The 14,102-nt window shown below is 39.8% G+C and overlaps 1 long non-coding RNA gene across 1 annotated transcript in view; it reads right to left on the bottom strand.

The window, feature by feature from the left end:
- LOC139717840 (uncharacterized) overlaps positions 1-12,831 on the bottom strand; it is a 62,785-nt gene extending 49,954 nt beyond the window's left edge. Inside the window, exon 1 of the long non-coding RNA XR_011710004.1 lies at positions 12,720-12,831. This is a non-coding gene — a long non-coding RNA (uncharacterized lncRNA). The remainder of the gene's footprint in view (positions 1-12,719) is intronic.
- Between the last annotated feature and the right edge of the window lie 1,271 nt (positions 12,832-14,102).

Below are 14,102 nucleotides of genomic sequence, written 5' to 3'. Positions count from 1 at the left end.
CCTTTGAAATAGGCCCTACTTCATACACACCTTCTACATTCTGGTACGGTACTGAATGTGCCAGAAAAGGGGGACCATGTGTGCAATTTCTTAAAATGATGTCATCATTTTGCAGTCCACTACAAATGTATGTGGCCATGAAAATCGAAAAGCCCTTATTGCCATGCTGAGCACAGGACAGTTCTCCTCACCATCTTTCCTTGCCATGAAAATTAAAAAAAAAAAAAAAAAAAAAATGCTCAGTCTCTTAAAGCAATCCAAAGCATAATCAAACCACAGTGACATCATTTGACATCAATACAGTTTTCCATCCCATCTACTCTCAGTCCAAAAGGAGTACCAGTAGTTTAATATCAAGGGTACTAAGACAAAAAGGCATCACTTGCTTAAAAAGAAGGTAGCATATTTACTGGAAACATGCAAGAAAAAGTCAGTATAGAAAGTGACTTGATTGCCGTCCATTCCACATTATGTTGCACATTAGCAACTGAAGTACTGATGTCCTGAAAATAACGTGGTTTGTACATGTACCACTACTAATGTTACGTTGTACACAGTGGGATTGTGGTAAATTTCTGTAGGCCTATGTGCTTTAACACAACTTTGGACATAATGATGAAAAGCCATGAGATGAATAGAGATCTTTTCTAAACAAAAATAGAAACACTAATATGCAATGATCTGTGGTAGCTAAGAACTGAAAATCAAGATGTTTAATAGAATACTGTAAAACGACTTATGTTTGCATGCATTTTAATTTCGCGAATTTCGCGAGCCAAGATTCGCAAAATTAAAATGCACGCGAAGGCTCTTGTCTACATTATGCATTGAATGCCAGAGGCACTTCATGAAAATTTCATGCCGTGAAAACGGCCATCAGCTCCAATTCGCGAAAATTTCATGCCACTAAAATATGTTTTACAGTAGGTTTTACACTTTGCACAGGTACACCTGTATGGTACACAGGCTCAAAAATAGCATACACTTGAACATTTGTGCAGTTCTGTACATGAGCAAACTTATACACCATGCATGTGCTCATTTTTTTAGCACGACATACAATGTACAACTACAACTGTACACCCGTAAATGTATTCTATCTGCTTTGACGTCAATTACTCATTGCCTTGTTTTCGACAGAGAAGGCATCTGGTGTTCACCAGACTTTGACCAACAGGTGCAGCGCGAATGACATCGTCCACAAGCTCAAAGAGAAAGCCACAATCATTCATCCCAACACACACTGGGCTATTCCAGCCAGGTTGATCAATGCCGTTTGAAAATGTGCTGTGCACGTTCATCCTCCATGGACGTTTGCCGACCTTGATCGCTATCTCGGCTGCAAAGAGATGGGATGGCACAATCAATAGTACTCTCTGAGGTATTTTCAAAGCCGTTACAGTGCATGGTGGTTATTCCCACCATAACATCTGACGTGGATGTCATTGATACTAATAATTACAATCTCTTTCAAGCAGAGAACAAGGATAAAGCCACCTAAAGAGTGATCCGCATTTTTTTCATATACAGCGTACCTGTATTATATGTGACTGTGTATCATAAAACCACCATAAAGTCGCACTCCCTGATTTTTTATTAGGACTCAATTTTGTAGGTGAAATGGGTCAACCTATTGTACTGGTACATGTACTCAATCTCAACTTTTTCATGGTTTCTGAAAGAGCAATTTTTCTTCTACATTATTCGAAAGTTTGGGATCATAAAACAAATGGGAAATTGTGTTTTTATCAGTTTTTCTAGAACACTATTTCGTAGAATAGTGTGATTAGGTATGTCTTTAGGCTCCTTTTAATTTCTTTAAACCTTGTACACACTCTCCACTTTCAGCTCTAGAAACTTTTGAAAGGTTAATTACTCCTTTTTTAAATCAGTCATGTATAGAATGGGTAGATAATCAGCATGTAGAGCATACTCACTTCTGATAATCTCTTCATTGTTGTTGCTATGGAGTTTTACATCCTGTTTTTTGTTTCATTCTGTGCACATAGCAGAGCCCTATACTTCAGAGCCTGTTTTATCAGAAGGCCTGCACACTTTTAGAGCATTATATGTGCTTCCTTTTCAAAATCTAAGTGAGTTATACATCATTTTAAAGCTTAAATTCTGCCCTTTCAGAATCTGACCTTAACCAAAAATCCAATTCTGGTGACTTTCTGTTGGTTTTGTGATGCAGGGTCATATAATTATGATTGTGTTTGGTTTCAGACTATGGATTTAAAATCAAGAGTAATAGGCTCTACCTCATTCATGTTCAATGTACAGTTGTACATTGCAGAGGCCAGACCTTTGAGACTGCTACTGTGTAACGCACACTCAGATCGCACAAAGCTCAATCAGAAATCATCTTCAGATGGCGATTAGCCAAACGTGATTCAACACCATGTGTTTGGGAGGAACACAATTAAAACAAGTTCACCTGTTCAGTACCGGTATAGGACCTACTACAATCTATAGTACATTTGTGCAACCGTGCAATGATTATTCCAGAAACATAATTTGTACAAATAATTGGAGAGATTGAAATTTGTTAGGACTGTGAATTACTGTGGAACAGGACAAGAATGAATGCAAGATTGATGAGATGGAAAAAGAGGAGTGCCATTCACATAAGAACAGCCGTCACGTCAAATCGCCCTTTGAGAGAAACAAAAGTGTGAAAAGAAATGATGAAAAAATTAAATAAATTCATATGTGGGTGCAGGAATGCAAAAAAAAAAAAAAAAAAAAAGTTTGATTTGTCTTTTCTTAGAGTCTTAACTAAGTCTTAAAACCTATCCACAGAAATAAAACATTCATCCTGTGACGACATCACCGTGAACTTGTGGGGGGGGGGGGGGGGGGGACTGTAATTCCCTATTAAAGCACCCTCCGCACTGTGACACATGTAAAACGTGTATGTAATGTAGCAAGAGTCCAACATTTCACCAGGTGCTCGGTGACAAGGTGACGGCAAGGTCGCTGCGAGCCAGCTCAAGACGATGATTGATGCTCGCATTGATGGGAAGGGGGTGGGGGAGTCAGGTTTAAACCTTTCACAGCCGCAATTTCTACTGGAGACGGAACCGCAGCGCAGCCAGTCAAGTAATTCCATGCTGAGTGGGTTGATCTCAACAAAGACAATCTATTGCACCATGCATGGGTAGATATCCAGCATGGTCTCTCTATAAAACCTGCATCATACGGTGCACAATGTGGTGAATTGCAGGGTGCGTGAAACAGTCAGGTACTTGTACTTGTATCAGACAAAAACTAGATGACACATGAAATACAACTATGTGAAAGGATAGCGATCCTCTAGTTAACATGCATTCTTTATAAAGTTGGTATTGTAAACACACCTGTTGATTGGTTGAGTACAATACCGGTAAGTCTGAAATGCACCCAAAATATCTCACATTTACAGTACATGCTTGTAATTGATGTAGACCTACGTTGCGTACACACATAGAACTGTAGAGCAATGACTAAAAAGTCAACAACTTGCAAACAAAACAAGATACCTCACTAAACAGATATACCTCAATAAAAATTAATGTACAGTAGAATCATATTCTACGATACTGTTGTTACTTACCCTGTAAAAGTAATATTGTTTCATGATTCACACAACCTCTGTGTTACTGGTATTCCAAAGTTTCAATCTGATTACAAGCGTAGAAAAAAGTGCATCACTATGATGCTAACTGCTTTGCCTACAAATTTCAGATCAAAATAAACCAAAATTTCCAGAAACTTTGACAAGAGCAGACATGCATGTAATATAAAATGTCAAATACCATATGCTGTAAAGGACAGAGTTTATATATGAGAAAGTTCTTCACTCAGTCCTTCAGTACAACAATGCCTGCATAATGAGTGAAGTATTTAAAGGATATCACAGAATACATAATGTATGTATCACACTGGTTTGTGGTTTATTTTGTGCGTACCAGTACATATGAAAGGATCAGCATGAACCCTTTGTCACCATGCTCATTCATCCAACCATAAATCATCTACCGTCCGATGCAAATAACAGCAATATCATTTCATAGTGCTCTTACATGTGTACATTGTATCATGCATACAGTACAGTTGCTCAATCAAATCTCATCTACATATTTTGAATTACAAAGTTGTACGATGATTGATTGGCACTGTCAAAATGCTTGAAAATTATTTGCTCTTAACCTGTCTATTTTATACAACCAGTATAGGTACCTACATGTACATGTACATCAAAATCTACAAATTTCAATATGGCTTTATAAAGTAGATTAAATTGAGATAACAGTTCCACATGTTGTCCTGGTAAATGAATGTTTTAAAAGCCATAACTAATCAAGCTTAATGAAATTTGCATATTACAAGTACATTGTACGTGATCATTGTATCAGAACTACACTAACATTACTGTGCTACCCGTACATTTGTAAGGGTCAACATTAGCTCATGTTCACAGAATACATCAATTTGAGCATGATTAAAGCATAGATCTACATTGTAGGTACAGTAATTCAAAATAAAACAGGGTATAATTAACACATTAATGAATACGAAAATCAAAACATTGATGGGAGAATTTGATTCAGAGGCCATTTTTACTTTTATTGTCATCATAAACAAATTAGCAATTAATTTTCAAGCTCAAAAAATGAAAATATCAAGGAGAAATCTGATCCTTTCACTGACTGCATGTGATCTAGTGTGGTGTTCCTACATAAAATTGTATACAGTGTACAGCATACAACAGTAGTACACAAACAACTCATTATACTGGTACAGTACCGGTAGCAAGTTTGGTCAGTAAGACTGTTCGATCTTCACAGCACAATTATTTTGTGCACAATTTGTGCACACTTTGCCTAAAAACATGGTAGGTTTGTTTGTTTTGTATGTTCAGGGCACTGACCTGCTCAAGTGAGGAGTCACTATGCCAGTATCACTCTTATCAGACGCCCCAAGCCGCTTTTTGAGACGTAAACCGGACACCATGCTACAGTGGCTGGCTCACTAACGTTTAAATAGTCATGACATTCTCAGTACATGTCCTGTTCCCACGAATTACTTCTGCTCTGTTGGTTTCATATTTACTGTATCCATCAATAGCTCTATGTGACTTTCTCTTTCAGGCATCTTATCAAAACTCTTTCATCCCTATCATGACTTGGACAACATGACAACATGCACTTTATACTACGTTTAAGTACAGTGTACACGTACAGTAAATTCATGTTTTGTTTAGCTTTTGTGCCATAAAGTAATATCATTTGTAATGATGCTGAAGAGTTATGCCAGCTGCTGGCCTCATTATGGCGGCTCAATGGAAAATTTGTCACAGTCTGTCTCTTTGCACACTGAAAGGGGTCGTCCTGGAATTGATCATCCTTTGTTCAAACGTAACGTTCACTGCCTCCCGAGGATTGCCCAGCACAGTGCACATGAAAAGATACACATGAATGAGGTCATTATGAATGATATTTGGGAGCTCTACAGCTGTACACCTGTAGGTCTCCTTCGTTTCTCTCTTTCTCTCACTCTTTCTCTCTTTCTCTTTCTTGATATCTATCATTTTGTCAGTAACTTTTTTACCTATCATCTGTAGGTAACTGCCTACATTTCTTTTTTTTTCAAATGTATTAATACAGTATCTATGTCAGTCAAGGTACTACTATTGTACATGTACAGTACGTAGACCTACATTACAATAGATCTCCACCAACACATCGTACATATGTAAGTATATTTGATCTCTTTCTACCTGTCACTCTTGTTACATGTACATGTATCTTAATACTGTCTTCTCATTATGCACTGTGTATACTCTCTTTCTTCTTTTTTCTCTCTCTATCTTTCTCTGTCTTTTCTGTTACAACTCATTCTGCCACATGTTGTATACATATTATACAATACCTACATGTACAGGTACTTACAATGTATGCATCAAAAAACAATTCTTGTGCAAAACTTTAAACATGGGAAACCAACTAGAAGTTGAGAAGTAAGGTTTTAGGTTGATACAGAAGGGCCATGTGTACTGTGATTGAACCTTTATTTCTTCACACTATTCATGATGTACAAGGTACAACGTACTCAGTCGATCGATCACTCCTATTTCTGCCTTTCGCTGTCCAGAGACCACTCAAAAATACCTAAAATTCTTCCCCCAATAGGGCCTGTATGATATACCATTAGTACAGTACATCCGTGTAAGCACCTGCCTAATACAATGTACACCCTGTCACATCATTTTAATTAGCCTCATCTGTTTGACCATGGCTAAACAGGCAAACTTGATACGATAGAAAACTCATCCCTCACATCACCAATCCAACTTGAATAGCCAGGAAATCTGAAAGACTTTCTTTCGTAGTTTTTATATTGTAGGTGTACAATCATATGTACAGTGTATGTAATTGTACATTATACCTCCCGCTGAAATCCCCAGTTGGAAGTACACTTTGTACTTGTAATCAACACTGTCTATAGCGCCACCCAAGGGAGACAAAAAAGCGGGCATTGTAGACAGGTGGCCGCTATTGACAGGGCCATTAACATGGCCTTTCTCTAAGGGTGAAACCCTGTGTATAGTGGTCACACACAGCAGGAGATGGTGGTCGCTATAGACAGGTTTGACTGTACAATGTACATTGAACATATTATGTACAATGTACTTGTACAAGACTTTATACAAAGGGCAGATCCAGGAATTCTGTACAGAGGGGGCGCCTTCATAAAATTCAAGGGGGGCGCATGCATCCCTCCCTCATTTTTTCTCATTTCTTTTGTTTTTAAAAATAAAAAATAAAGGGGGGGGGGCACGCACCCGGTGCGGTCCTTCCTGGATCCGCCACTGTGTATGGAGTCAGTAAGCAGGGATGCCAAGTTCAAAACAAATTTATGAGTGAGATTTTCATGACTCGGCATCTCGGCGCGCGAATGTGCATGTGAGCGAGGGTGGGAGGGGTTTTTTACCCCTCCCATGGTAGGGAGCTTTTTCAAGTCTTAGCTCTTATGGTGCAATCAGGCGCATACTTAAGTGACTATTTTTACTTATTTTGAAAGACAAAAGGGAAATATACCTTCAATTGCAACTATCACTTTAATCCTTTGGGCTATGCTCATTATTACATGTATAGGCCCAAGTTGCAGACTTTGCCCAATGCGTGAGAAAAATGGATGCCATGCGTGAAATCATGAGATGACCCCTAAACGCTTGAGTCTCACTGAGAATGCGTGAGACTTGGTAGCTCTGAGTAAGCCCTCACCAATGCACCTAACAATGATATAAAAATAAGATACCAATACCTCACACTACTATGAAAACAGGTGAGCAGTAGAGCACTGCATATGCCATATTATTTGCTGGGTTTATCATGCAAATTTCATGAGTCGTTTGCTTTTCGCAGATATCAAAACATGCAAAAAATATGAACTCTGATACCAGCATGAATGTGACACTCAAGTGTGTTTCTCCGTCCACTACTGTACTCCCTGATCACAACTACAACTACTCACAATATCATCGGGAAGTCACGATTCATGAAATATTTGACTCGTTTATACAATGTACCAGTACATGATGTTTTGGCAGTATACCCCCAGCCCAATTTTTAGTGTAATTGAGGAATACCATCACTGGTACCATACAGCATCTGATTCCTGTAGTATACAACGCGTAGCTGGCAAGACAAACAATACTAACCATAATACAATCCTATACTATAATACTCGAAGTTGTTGTTGTTGTCGCGGCCTTATGTATTTCCTGTTTTATTTCGGCGTTGCTGGTTTCTCTATCTCCTCCCGAGCCGTCGGCTCCGGGCAGTTGCGACCGGTGCCGTCGGCCGCAGGAGAGTATCCTACATCGAATGGCGCGGGTTTCGTTCCCTCTCCGCCTCCGTGTCGACGTCGAGGACGAAAAAGAAACATTAATTAGCTACATGCATAATGCATTTTTGTGCGTGACGAAAGAGCCGAGCGTTTCAATATTCACCGAACCTGCGCTGGCCTCCTGCTTTCTCGATCTTCCATCTTTTAGCTTGCAGAGACACTGGGGGATACTAAAGATGATGGTGCAGCGAAATCTCTGACATCTTCCGGCGGACGCGCACGCATACACACAATGTACCTCGCAGAACTCTATACACACTCTACACTGTGTGTATATAGTTCTGTGATGTACCTGTGATTTGCCTCCGCCTGTTACGTGTACTGAATGTATTGACGATGGTTACACGAATCTGTGTGTGCGTGATATGGACTACAAGGGCATTTACGTACAGTTCGCCATTATTGGCGTCCCCAAATGAAAACAACGAACGTTGGTTATGTAATTGTATTTTGCACAACTGCAGAATACTATATGCAGCTCAGGTACGTCATTTAGTTTGCTCGCCGTTTGCTCTCAAGTCCGGTGTCATTGTACGCAGACTGTTTAGGACGCGGCTAAATATATTTGCCGATCGTACCCTTACATATCAGATTACACGCGCAGCAGTGTCCATTCGTTTACTGCAGAGCTGCTGTAATCATACATATTCATAAGATGAGCGGACGTAGAGGAAAACCTCGCTTTGCCGACCGCCTATTTTTAAAATTGCAAGTGGAAATAGAATGTGTGGTTCTATGGTCTATCAAACTAAGTTTTGGTGACAAAAAAAAAAAGAGGGAGCAAATGAAGACGAATGCAGTGATGTATATATTCTTCTTTCTTCCATAACATGGGAAAAATATTAAAGAAAAAAAAATACGAGGTCGTGAGAACCTACTCACACGGGTGCCTATTAAACCTGATGACTATGATCTCCCCCTCCCCAAATAATAACAATGATGATAATAATAATAATAATAATAATAATAATGATAAGGATAATGATAATAATGATATAATGATAACAATAATAGGAGCAATAATTGTAGGCCTAATATTAATTATGATAATGTACAATCTGAAGCAGATGTAGTTCTATAATATGATATATCAAGCCAAGTTTTGGTGATTAAAAACAAAAAGGAGGGAGCAAAATTATGAAGATATATCTTATTTTTCTCTCATAACGTGGGGAAAAGAAACATGAAAAAAAAAACCACAAAACAAACCGAGGCCTTGAGACCAGCCGTGGATTCCCGCGGGTGCCCGCGTGGATGCAAGAGCAGGGGGTAATCAAAGTCATAGTGTTAATATCTTCCCGTTTCGACGGGAACAACCTGTGGGCAGAACTTTCGGGGAATCTCATTTGCGTTTTTGGTAATTTTTCCCTGAATGTTTTTGTTTTTTGCCCTGTGGAGGTGGAAATGTGTGTGTGCGTGAGGGGGGGGGGAGGGGTGAGGGGCAACAAGACAACTGTTGGACTTCAACGGGTGCAAATAACCCCTCGAAACTCAAGTTCTATAATAAAAGCAAGTAGTGGCGGGAATGATCCCTACCAATGGACCGGATCGCCTGGCATATACTACAAAAATGTATTATAAAATTTCTGGGAAGGGTGGTCATTTAGAAGACAGCACAATTAACGAAAGAATGAGAAGACTTTTCTTTTTATTTCTTCAATAAAAATGTGCAAAATCGTATCATGAGAAAAAAAAATTAAACCCCTCAGACCCGTGGATTTCCACGGGTGCTGCTAGTGTACTTAGAATGCTCTTGTATCTCTTTTCATTTGAAAGGAAAATGAAACCTTTTTGTCTTTCATTAAGTTTCTTGCCACCAAGTCCAGCATCTATGGACATGCTCTTGTAAGACTAAGACGACAAGTTGTGCTTATGCAATGCTACTATAACATTACAACATGCACATCCTCAAACAAGCAAAAAGTTACAATCTAAAATGAACTGTAATCATCTGATGATAAGGAAATGATAATCGTAATTAGGAAGGTATCAATACATAGGTATGCTGACAAGGTCTATTAACAGAGCCTAGACCATAATTAGTATGTATTTCATGATGCCTTTCTAAAGGGACTGATATTCACAAAACAAACATCTCTTGAAAAAACACCTACAGCTGTATACCACGAAGGCAAAGTTCATATATATCTGATCACCTCCGACAGATCCAATCCTGAGCCTGAGGAGTTCCATGTGATGTATCCACGGGGGTAGTCAATTTATGCAATCTGTATTAAATTTATTATGTTTCCATTTCCAGTGATGATTGAGCTTAGACTTGAAGGGGTTGACTGATGTTGCCTTGACAGCATCAGCACAAAGGCTATTCCACAAATTCATTGCTCTCTGCATGAAAGAGTTTAACCTCTTTACTAGTGCAACACATATTCTATTTTATTGTACATCTTAACCTTACCATGTGTAACTTTATCATTGATAACAAAAAGAACAGCTGGATCAAAATCTTCCTGATCATGCAAAATCTGAATATTCACACCTACAAAATAGGGATGGAATCCCCAAAGACTTGTGTCTCGCTGAGTATGACAATGATTTTACTTCAGATACCAACTTGGTCGCTCTCCTCAGAACCAATTCACATTTTTTTTGCATCACTCTTTGTATTGGCAAGTTCATTCCAGACACAAGAACAATGTTCCAAGAGTGGACTGACTAAGGCCGTATACAGAAAAGACAAACACTTCCTCAGTAAGGTGAGTAAAAGTCCTTTTGATCAGACCAAGTACACTGTACTTTATTTGCTTTGGCAGCCACTTTGAGTACAGTGTACATGAAGAGCAAAATTGACGATAAAAATAAACCCATAAGATCATTTTCCTCTTTAACTGTCTCAATAACCTCAAGATTATCATTCTCATCATCTGAATACATATTGTTGATAGAAAGATCAGTCTGTATCTTGTCATCGGAAATATGTTCCCCGGAGACTACAAAATGTACGTCCGGCTTCACAGCACAGAATCCCCTCCCACACAGAAGAGAGCCGTAAGAGTAAAAAAATAATTTAAAAAAATCTCCTCTGGACAAACAGATTCTTCTGTCAATTGGTTTAATGGTATTGATGCCGAGGTTTTTATGACCATGGTGCATAACATGACATCTTCCATGATTGAATTTGAGTGACAAGTCCTCAAGCTTGTCGATACTGTAAAAGTGGAAATTTTCGCAGTGTAGACATTTTTGTGCATTTCGCGAAACCAGAAGCTAGCTCAAAAATAAAAGCATGTGAATATTTTTGCATGCCATATGTTCCAATTGATAGTTACTGTCCTGATTCCGCGGAACTAAAAACACGCACAATTCATCTTACCCGGCTGAGCGCGAAAAATTACTTGTGCGAAAATATCCACTTTTACAGTAGTTTGCTGCAGTAACTGTGTATCACTAGGATTACTATAACGTTAATTGACTGCCAGCAGATTTGGCATCGTCTGCAAGCAAGCAGTCTCACAATCACATTATTGACATCATCTGATAACTATAGGACTAGGAGTAGGACACTTGCCCAGTGAACACCACTATGCACTGCAGTGCTAGGGTCAAGGGATTTACTGTATACGCTATAATTTTCGCGTACATAATTTTTCGCGAATTGCCGCTGTCACACATTTTCGCGAGTGGTTAAATTCGCGATTTTGGGACCAGAGAAAATATGAAGTGGCAAAGAAAGTGTGAATTTTCAACTTACTAGCAAATAAGAATGATACTAGTTATACACTGCATGAAAAAAACTTACCAAACTCTGCGAACTAGTAAGTTAGAATTCAACATTTTTGAAGTGGTTAAGTCCATCGCGCTAGATTTCTGACGAGTGGTCCCCTTGCGATAATGGATTGGCTCTCTACATTATTCATAAGTAGACGTGGACGTGCGTAAACAAGCTTAGCCAGTATGGTCTGTTCGGTAAGCCGTGACATGGTATACTAGTACTGAAATGTTCGTATCATCAAGGCAAGGGATTCATTTTGGAAGGTAATATTTTCGCGTGTTGTTAATTTCGCGAATAGCTCCTGACTCGCGAAATTCGCGAAAATAAAACCCCCGCGAAATATATAGCGTATACAGTATACACAGACAGATTCTACAAGTAGGCCTACCTTAGTAAGCCTACTATAAATACACTGTAACTATAAAGTTTACTGGTGTGCTATGTACCAGTTCTAGATCTAGAGAATCAAAAACAGAGATCGAACTGTTAGATCCGTTAGATCTATTTAATTTGTTGGAAAAAAATAGAAAAAAAAAACATGACAAAGGGGTACTGGTACCTCGTTACAACGTGTAGATAGATTCTAACAACATGCAGAGATTACCAGCTAAAGTAAACTAAAAGTTCAAACCTGCAGGCTGCAGTAAGTTTACACAGATATTACCAATGGCAATGCCAGGCAATGGTATGGAACACTATCCTGACCAGGCGTGTACCGTAGCGCAAGTTTTTAAAGCATGAACAAAGACCAAACATTTCACGGTCATGCCCGATCGCTTGTGATGCGTCCCTTTAAACTTTAAATCATGATGTTAAACATCATTTGCCCGCTATGCGTGGTAAACACATCGCTCCAGCACACAACTCCCAGTTTCTCTATGTGATCGCTGCACGTACCCATCCATCCACGAGCCTGAAAGTAGATCCCACACACACCATACGCTTGTACACTAACCATTGCCCCGCACGCTCCGCCTGCGAAAGTCACCGGCGAGCCGCTCCAAAATCTAAGTCGATCGCCAACTTTCAACTCGCATTTTCTTCGCAATAACAGCACAAATGACACAAACGTTTACAAATATGAAGAATCACATACCTTTTCATCGTCTTCATCTGAATAATACGCCAGCTTGACCTGATTTCCGTGTAAAAATCCAAAGAGAAAGGAGAGGGAATTGTTTTCCCGATGTCGACTTCGCAAACGCACGGCGCAAAGCGAAGCCTGGTGGTGGTGGGTATGTATAGGACACACACACAATGCACGCAGAATATGGCCACACAGCCGACACTGCTACTTGTCAATCATTGGACCGTGGAGGAGTGGTTTTTGGAGAGAAAAGTAAAGCCTAAAGCGCGATTTCTGAAATTATTATTCTTTACCTCCTTTATCTTTTTTAGACCACTGCTCAGTTGTAGGCCGCTTCGTCTTACACCTATGGCCATGTTGTGCCTGTATCTAAGCGATTAGATATCGTTGTGTCTTTGCTCAAAGGAGGAATTCAGATTTCGAAATCATTTAGTAACAAAAAGTGTAACTATTTTATCAATCTCCTCGTAAGCTGTGCCGTAACAAAGAACAAGAAGTTGAATAGACTCGTGGCAGGAAGGCCGGGTTGGGATGAAGTGATATGTAACGATTAGAGCACCTGTTGAACATTGGTCTTTTTCTCTCCCCCCCCCCCCCCCCCCCCGTTTCTCTTTCCTTTCTCTCTCTCTATCTCTCTTCCCTCTCTTTTTCTCCCCAGTTCCTTTCATTATCTCCCCCTTTCTTTATATTTTTTTCTTTCTGTCTGTGTGTTTGTCAGTATGTCTGTCTGTCTGTCATCTACAAATAAGTATGCGCAGATATGTTCATAAACATGTTAGCTTAGGAGGAAACGGTGACTCGTTAATGAGGATGGGCGTGAGATGTGGTTCTGGCTGCTGATTTCGGCCGAGTTGGACCAAAGATTTATACCCCCATTCCACAGAGACTTCTTCTCATCGGTCACTCGTCGGAAGCAAAGTTTATCGCTTCCGGCCACCCACCAAAGTGCATCGGATAGCAGTCCGATGAATCCCACTTGAGTTGGTCGACTATCGGGTCAGTGTCAGACATGTCGGGCGGTGATCCGATCCCGGATCCGATGAGGCAAGATCGTCGAATGAGGATCGTAACCGCGCGGACATGACTGACACTCACCTGATAGTGGACCAACCAAGTCGGATTCGTCAGACTGCGATCTGTCAGTACACTTCGGTGGGCGGGTGGCCGGAAGCAACAAACTTTGTTTCCGATGAGAGAAAATCTCTGTGGAATGGCGAGTTTGGTCGGGTCAGACCAAATCGGAACAAGCAAAGAAATAGTTTTATAATTACTGCACGAAGGAGAGGACTAGGGCACTGAATTTTAGTTGTCAATCTGTCCCGCGGGACTATCGTGCTTCGTACCATTGTACTATTAGCTAACAGGCTTTAATAGATGACTCTTTTGTCCAAC

The sequence above is a fragment of the Diadema antillarum genome, unplaced genomic scaffold (genome assembly GCF_040938485.1).
Source record: "Diadema antillarum isolate AM-2024a unplaced genomic scaffold, OU_Dant_1.0 scf00000083, whole genome shotgun sequence".
Lineage (NCBI taxonomy): Eukaryota > Metazoa > Echinodermata > Echinoidea > Diadematoida > Diadematidae > Diadema > Diadema antillarum.
The sequence above is the reverse complement of the archived record's forward strand: the minus strand, read 5'-3'. Positions and strand labels throughout refer to the sequence as shown.